This window comes from Chlamydotis macqueenii, chromosome 16, assembly GCF_036417535.1.
Source record: "Chlamydotis macqueenii isolate bChlMac1 chromosome 16, bChlMac1.mat, whole genome shotgun sequence".
NCBI lineage: Eukaryota > Metazoa > Chordata > Aves > Otidiformes > Otididae > Chlamydotis > Chlamydotis macqueenii.
In genome coordinates, this window is record NC_141571.1 from 528,960 (window position 1) to 536,293 (window position 7,334).

Below are 7,334 nucleotides of genomic sequence, written 5' to 3' on the forward strand. Positions count from 1 at the left end.
CAAAAAATTGCAGTTGACAGTCCTAGATGACTCTGTGCTGACTCCTCAGTGATAATTATTCAACTACACTACACAGCAGTACGAGCGAGTGTGGTACCACAGTGACAAATGCAGTGGTCACAGTCAGGGAGACAGCACTACAGCCTGGCATTTATAGACTGACACAGGCGAGCGCAAGGTCTCACCATGCAGACATCTTGATGGACAATCTTCTTAAGAACTCCTCCTTCCTTTCGATTCCTCTAACACCGTAACAGCACCTATAGCATTTGCTTTATATGGGTATTATACTGCGTAAAATGCTGAAGAATAATATAAAATATATGTATTATATTATATATATATATATATAATATAACCTTTTAAAGCAACGTCCTTGCTGCAAACCAAAAGCCAGCAGACCTGTGGTCTCACAGTTCAGCTTCCAGCTCCAAGGTATTCCCAGTCTCCCCATGCACCAAGATCTCACAGCAGCATGACCACGCTCACCTTTGCGGGGATGGAACTGAGAGGCCACTCACTGCCACATGATTTGTCAAATTATTTTATTTATTAGTCAAACATGAATTGCTAGATTTTACTACGAGAAGTAACAAAAAACACTTACGTCATATGAGCTCTCTTGTTGACTTTTTTTTTTTAAAATAATGTTCCCAATTAACTATTTCTCTTAAAAATGAAAAGTATAATTTTGTTCTGTGGCTGAGCTAATCCCTGTGCAGATTTTCACCAAGCTCTGTGCCTTTCTCTCTGTCAGCCCCTGGATAAAGCTCAATTGCACTCTAAAATGGGGGAAAAAAGTTCTTCCCTGGCTTTCCTGAGGACCATCAGAAACATATTTGGCAGCCTTTTAATCCCAGCTGAAAGAAAACAGAAGTTGAATTTCTAACAAGGACCATTTATTTGATGAAAATCATATCAGAATGAACTACATGAGCAAAATAGCAAGCAGAGTACTATACGATTAAAAACGCCTCTTCATCAACTGATGTGTGTGCACTTGCTTGACGTTCCCAACACTGTTCTATTAATTCTCCAGGCATGGTAGAGACAAACCATGCAGCACCTGAACTGGCAGTAAAGAAAAGCAGACTTCAACCACTCCCCAAGCCCCTATCTTCTACCATCTGGAAAATAAAGCACAAAACCACATACAGCCCTCCTTTTCTGGAAGGAAATACAACAATCCAAATCATATAACCATATGTTTACGCAAATAATTTTTTTCTTTTTTCTTATGCAATGGTAGAAACAGCTGCACAAACTGGAAAAAAAAACCCCAGACCTTACTGGCTAAGCAATACATTTCAAATCTACCATAGCCAAAAGAAATTGTTAAAACCAGAAGCATCCAACTTCAGTTCTTCACACAAAGATAAACCCAAAAAACCCCTCAGCAGAAAACTGTTACTATGTATGACAACAGAACTGGTGAATCTGGATACGAATTTTCAAGAACACACCTGAAAAGCTTATGTAGTGAAGAGAAATTTCATTAAAAATCTGTACCCTTTGTATTTAGGACACAAACGTACACAAATCTCAAATCATTCCAGCATCTATAAAATACTACAAGGGCATCAGTAGCTAAAGTTGTGAATTTCCAGTTACATATTTTTGAAGTATTTATGATGCAATTGTTCCTAATAAATTAGAATAAAGTCCATACATAGGATAAAAAGCAATAGCAGATCCCTATTAATTTACATAAATGCACTAAAAAGTCCTCCTTATTCACTGTCTTTGTTTAAGGAATTCCAGATATCAATCCATGGTCAGACTGTTTTTCTGCCTCAGCACAGTGAAAACATCCAAGAAACAGTCACAAAACTGATCAAACTAGTACCTAGGTGCAATTCATACACGAAGTCATACTAATCTAACTACAGCACCAAATTCATGCCAATTTGATATAAAAAGCACAAGACTGTGCACAGATGCTTACCCTGCCTTCAGTCTAGACTACAGTTGAGCCTGAAAGGTCACAATTTCAATCAGGAGCAAGCATAGAAATATGCACTTACCTAACTGAATTGATTCTAATTAAATCCACACATTTGTATACTATCAGTCCAGCAGCACTAAATCAGCATTACTTTATAATTTGTTGGGTTCACTTCCAGCCAGATGCGTTTCCAGGCCGGATTCACTGCGCGGCGCGGCAGCAGGAGTGCCGGAGGGGAGCATAAGACAGGGCTGTGAGGACAGGCAGAACCTCGCCCTTTGCAGGGGTGTCCACAGGCGCGCATTTATAGCAGTGACAAAACCGCAATAAAAGGTAACAGACAGCTACTGAACTTCAGCAGCTCTGCGGAGAAAGGATAAACGGGAAAGTCCTTGCCTAGACTAATAACTAGCTGAAAACCGACGACAGAGGGTATGTGTAAATGGTCAGTTTTCGCAGGGAGGGAGACTGCCAGGAGCCTTTTGCAGCGCTCTGCTACACACTGTATTCACAAACAATCTGGAAAAAGGGGCACGGAGTGGAGTGAAAGTCTCCTGTGGATATAAGCTATTCTGATAATAAAGAGAAGGGCTGACTGAAGACCTGCAGAAAAACCCCGTGAGACTGAATAACCAGGAAATTAAATAACAGATGAAATTTGGTGCAAATAAAGTATCAGAATGAAAAAAAAATGACCCGAATTTCACATCTAGAGTGAGGTGCTCCAAATTGATCATTAACGTTCAGAGAAGTCTTGCTGGAGTCATGACAGACTGATAACAGCATCAGCTCACAGTCATTCAACATATAAAAAAATAAATCTATCTTTAGGAAATTATTAGCAATTCGAACACCATATAAAGCTATAGAATGTCTGCAACTTCAATCCTGGATGCAGCACCTGTCCCTTCATTTCAAGAGGACAAAATAGAAATTGAAAGTATTTTTAAAAAGGAAACAAGGTTTGAATGAATAATGAGGAATAATCATTTAGGCTAGCGTTCTGCCTGGAAACAGATTACTGCAGTGACATATGACAGAAGCCTATAAAATCATCAGTTTAATGGAGAAAGTAAATAGAGATCAGTTTTTCATTCTTGCCAAACAATACAAAAGCTAAGAGATATGAAATGAAGCTAGCAGCTGCCAAGTTCAAAAGAAAACAAGCAGAGAGAGTTAGCACCTACAACATGATTTTGTGCTCTGGAAGGTCTCCCCTGGGATGCAACAGTGCTATACATTTTAATGGACTGGAGGTAGAAGAAAAGCATTACTAACAAAATAAATGCAAACAAGATCTACCTCTTGACATCCTACAGCTGTTGAGAGACAAGAGGGCTACTGGACAAAGGTTTGTAATCCGCCCTGACTCTATCCTTCTTCGCTTTTTGGTCACTGTTAGGAAAGAATAGCAGACTAGATAGTTCCACGTGATTCTGTGGTTGTTCTTACATCACAAAAATCAATTACATCTGTGGTATTCCTCAGCCCTTCTTTGAACTCACTCAATGTGCTCACCTGGCAAAAGCTGATCTTCTGGAGAGACGGGGACACAGAGGGGCTGGATTAGTGCCTTGGTTATTTAGCAAACTGAACTGGTTCAGGAAAACATCCAGTGAATGCTGGAGGTGGTACAAGACAGAGCAAGAATAGGACCAGCCCTTTTGCATGCCAACCAGTCATTAGATCAGTTTACGACGTAACAAGCAGCTTTATCACCAAAATAAAGATGAAAAGGAAGCAGCAGACTGCCTATATCCTCTGTTTGAATACACAGAGAAAAGCCACAATTCCAGCTCTTGCAGGAAAGAAAAAAGGACCAGTTTCACATTTTTAATCTGTCTGGTAATTACAAAGAGAGTCTGTTTTATACACAACTGAACAGTAAAGGTTACTTTAAAATTAAACATCACATTTAAAACTTCTCTGTGTTTACACTATGTAAAGCTAGGAACACCCCTTCATTGAACTAAACCCCACTGTAAATATGGAATCGCATCCAAGTCTGGTAAGGACGAGAGCCAAATGAAAACAAAATTATTCCTTCCTGTGCTTCCCACAGCATCAATATGATCACTGCATTAAAAGGTGCTGCATCAGTCACAGAAGCTAAGGGGATATGACCAGATAGAAAAAGGTTAATTATGAATAAGAATATATTATTGAAAATCCTGCAAGGCCCATTTACAATTCAAAATTTACAAGAACAGAACTGAAGACCAAGTGAGATTATTAAAACCTCTCATCAACTTCGATTTGCACAGTAGAAGGCACAGTCACCCAGTTCTTCCCGTGTCAGGGCCAAATTACAACTGCCTTGCTTAATAACTGATCTGATCTGGCCAGAATACTGAGCATTCCCGAGGAAAAGCAATACAGAATTTTATTATTCCTCCCAAACCACATTCATATGAAAATGAGACCACTGAGATGCATCAAGACATATATCAGGAACATTTTCTTCGACATTACACAGAGAAACAATAGCAAAACAGTCCTCTGGTCTCCTTTAACTGGTGGATTACACCAGGCTGCCATGATTAGGGACACAAATAGCCTTACCCAGTACTGCGCAACTGTCCAACAGAGGCTTAAGGCAGCAGAAGCATAGTTACTGATATCCAAGAAACAGCTGATGAGCCAAGATAAACCCTGATAATGGAGGGTTATGGGGTCAGCACTGCCTACAGAAATAGAACTCACTGAGTGCTTGGCTTCACCTTTTTCCAGAAAGCAACAGTGGCGGCAATCCAGCTGAGCTATTATTTGTGACAACAACAATTAAATAATTAAAAATTAAAATCCCTATTCTGTTACACTTGAAAACTGAACCCTCCAAATGTCCAAATTTTTTAAAGCTGATATGCTTTTTCCTTTTTTTTTTTTTTTTTTTGTGCTTAGACTATATTTTGACCATAATTTTTTGAGCTTTTTACTGGAAATACAATACCTATATATTGCTATTTTGCTATAACGTTTACCTTGAGCATGCAACAGAAGAACGTTTAAGAAAACTGTCCTAGAAGCATCTTAAAGAAAATTCTCTAGTATATCTTTAAGGAACCAAAATATACGTTGTATGTAACAAAGCCTCTGAAATCTAGATGTACTACTGCACTTATGCCTTCCAATGAAAAACAGTAAAGACCATGCCATGCACAACCAATGTGAAATACGAAATGCAAACAGCAGCACTGGAGGATTTCTGAAGGTGATACGAGACTAGGAAAATGTAAATTAAACAGGCTTGTTCATTTCAATTACTTTTTAACCTTAGATACAAAATGAGTAGCTAGGAATATAATTAAAGCCTCCACTAATGCTGCTTCCAGCAGCTATTTAATTTTCATTTTGTAACATCACCAGCTTCTACATTTGCAAACATTTCAATACATGCCAAGTACAGCTTGCACTAAGCTTCTGCCCTCAAGACAAGCTTTAGTGCCTCATGTACCACACATAAACTAAGTTTCAAAATACCAAACAAATAAATGAAATTGGAACAGTCATTGATAGTCCTGAGTGCTCTCCACAATCCCAGTCCAATGGCCAATAACCCAAATGAATCCTAGTGATTGCCTTGCTTCTTCAGGAGCTTGCTCCCAATTCAGTGAGACAGACACATTTGGTAAGTTCTGCTCCCCTAGTCCAAGTAAATAATTGTGCTAGAAAAACTCCACACTCATTCTAAACTCAGCTCTCAGACTTTACATTACCTTTTTTATTTTTCACCATAGACTGATACACTGGTGCTGAACAGCTTTTGACAGGCTCCAAGATATGGAAGACTGTTGTCCTCTTGTTTCTACAGAAAAAGAAAGGCAAAAGCTACAGCAATGAGCTCCCAAGCCCTCCTGTCGCAATATGGGAGACTCGTGACCGTGCCTGACACAGGAAGCAACAGTGGATTCTTCGCTGCTTGTAACCCCCATCATCTCATCACCTCAGTATTCGGACACAGAAACTCTTCTGCACTTCCCAGATGCAACCTGCTGCCACGTACCAGACCTTTCCTATTCTGCAGGGCAAACACGCACGTGAGCGAGTCGCCCAAGTTCTGCTACAAACTTTGACCATGATTCGCATGCTGTGACGGCGTCATATCACGACTTGATCACACACCACTTCCAGACTCCTTGGACTTGAGAGGAATCAAAAACGGATCAGACACCAGGATCTCAACAGGAATGCAACACCCCAGGGCACGGCCGCTGAGCCAACTGATGGCACACAGAATAGTTTGTTTTGTAACACCGCATTTTCTGCACCAGACTTTATAATGATAATTTTCAAGGTAGTAGAAGCATCTGACTTCGTTACAGTGTTTTGAATTACTCCCTGTGACTTAAGTTAAATAGAAAAAAAAAGGGGCATTGACCCCCCATCATTGAGTGATGATGCAAGTCAACAAAAAAAATTTTACAAGCTATTCCTTTCCCATTCACATACTGACAAGACTGTACCGAATTAAAGAAAAACACCCTGTTTTCGTTGTCCAAAGGAAATAATGCAAACGAGAATTCTGCGAGCTGAATATCGGAAATAAAACCTACAGATGAGAGCAAGCAGGAAGCCCCGAGCACTCCAGTCCGTTATTTGCATGAAAAAAATCGTCTCCGCAGTGCAACCGGGGGCAGCTCCGAGGCGCCCCTCTCCGTCTCCCCCGGGAAGACGGCGGCTCTCCCCCGCACCCCGCTCCGGCGTCTCGGGGCGGCACAGGCACGGCGCGGGGCCCGCCCCCGCCCAGGTAACCCTCCCGGCCCGGCCGTGCACCCGCGGCCCCGGGGCGGGGAGCGGCGGCGCAGGGCTCAGCGGAACAGACAGCGCCCGCGGCGGCCCAAGGCGCTGGCGCTGACCCCAGCCCGCCCGCCACTGCACCGGTTCCCGCCAAGGGGCAGCCCCGCGCCTCGGTGTCGCGGTGCCGCGAGGGAGGCGCGCGAAGCCGCCGGCGGGGCTCACCTGGGCGCCAGGTACCTCCGCAGCTCCGACCGCCGCGGCATGCGGGGCGTTCTGCGCCTGCGCGCTGCGCCGCGGGACCGCGCACGCGCGGGGGCCGCTGGGGGGTGCGGAACTACAAACAAGATGGCGGCCGGGCGGTGAGGTGGGCGCCATCTTGGGGGTGGTGCCCCTCGGGCCCCCTCCGCCGCTGCAGGGGCCCGCCCGGGCGGGAGGCGGTGCCGCTCCTCGCGGCCACCTGGCCTCAGCGGAGCGTTCGCCGCATGGCTGCGGTGCGCGGCTCGTCCGCGTTCGGTTCCTCCTCGGAGCGGCAGGAGGCTCCCCGGTGGGCTCGGCGCGCTGCCAGTCCACTGGCGCCCAGACCAAAAGCTTCCCGCACGCCCCAGTCGTCAGCGAGGTCGGGGCAGCGACCCACTCCGGGGCGCGGGGGCTC

The 7,334-nt window shown here is 43.9% G+C and overlaps 1 long non-coding RNA gene across 1 annotated transcript; it reads right to left on the reverse strand.

Moving 5' to 3' along the window:
• Positions 1 to 882: 882 nt before the first annotated feature.
• On the reverse strand, positions 883 to 2,305 carry LOC147598674 (uncharacterized). Its single transcript, XR_015260284.1, has 2 exons — positions 2,025 to 2,305; positions 883 to 1,127 (listed from the first exon to the last, which is right to left on the reverse strand). It is a non-coding gene; the product is annotated as an uncharacterized LOC147598674 (long non-coding RNA).
• Positions 2,306 to 7,334: the final 5,029 nt, after the last annotated feature.